We start from the raw sequence: 478 nt of genomic DNA, 5'->3' as shown, positions 1-478 counted from the left end.
GTCACGCAGCACAGATGATGGCTTTTCATGTTTACATATCAATACCTATAAACTACATTAGCATGTTTGCTGAAATGTAAAAAGCTTGAAATTGAAGTGAAAATGTGTTGCTAGAAAAAAATTCAATTTTGTAAACGGTATGTTCCCTGAGAAAGACCACACCTAAAATCACACTACAGATTTGAAATGCTCTTTCAGAGCTTCCCAGTTCTCCTGGGAGCACTTTAGTGACTCAAAAGAACTGATTCGTTCAAAAAAAGGACTTCTCAACCCTACAGGGAACTGAGAAGTATGATTTTGCAGGACTAAATGACAGATCTCTGCTCTGAAAACACACCCTGCAGAAACGTGCTCAGTCTCTAGTGTCATTCACAAGAGCATGCTTAACCACTGCTCCTTTTTTCATCTCCAAAACATTTTTGCTAATGGTTTTGGGGAGCTCAAGTGCAGTCTTAAGTCTTCTGTCCTTCTTTAAATG

The sequence above is a fragment of the Sinocyclocheilus grahami genome, unplaced genomic scaffold, assembly GCF_001515645.1.
Source record: "Sinocyclocheilus grahami isolate Dianchi unplaced genomic scaffold, SAMN03320097.WGS_v1.1 scaffold13281.1, whole genome shotgun sequence".
In the NCBI taxonomy this organism is placed as follows: Eukaryota; Metazoa; Chordata; class Actinopteri; order Cypriniformes; family Cyprinidae; genus Sinocyclocheilus; species Sinocyclocheilus grahami.
The sequence above is the reverse complement of the archived record's forward strand: the minus strand, read 5'-3'. Positions refer to the sequence as shown.